Here is a 244-nt window from a genome sequence, read left to right as displayed (position 1 = left end):
TACTCGAATAATGGAAGACAGACTCAGCTCACTGGGAGAGAACAATTTTCGAAAATTCTCTTAAGGGGGGGACGAAAATTTGATGAATAAATTGTTGTGTTTTCTGTCTCCTTTATTCTCCTATTTATATAAGTCACATATTGGGCCCAGTCAGGGATCTAAGGAAGAATCTGGAACAGGCCTCACCCAATTAGCTTTTTACTAATTAAATTGAACCCACAATTTAATATAAGCTTATATTGGA

The sequence above is a fragment of the Salvia splendens genome, chromosome 13 (genome assembly GCF_004379255.2).
Source record: "Salvia splendens isolate huo1 chromosome 13, SspV2, whole genome shotgun sequence".
In the NCBI taxonomy this organism is placed as follows: Eukaryota; Viridiplantae; Streptophyta; class Magnoliopsida; order Lamiales; family Lamiaceae; genus Salvia; species Salvia splendens.
This window is presented reverse-complemented; position numbering follows the sequence as displayed.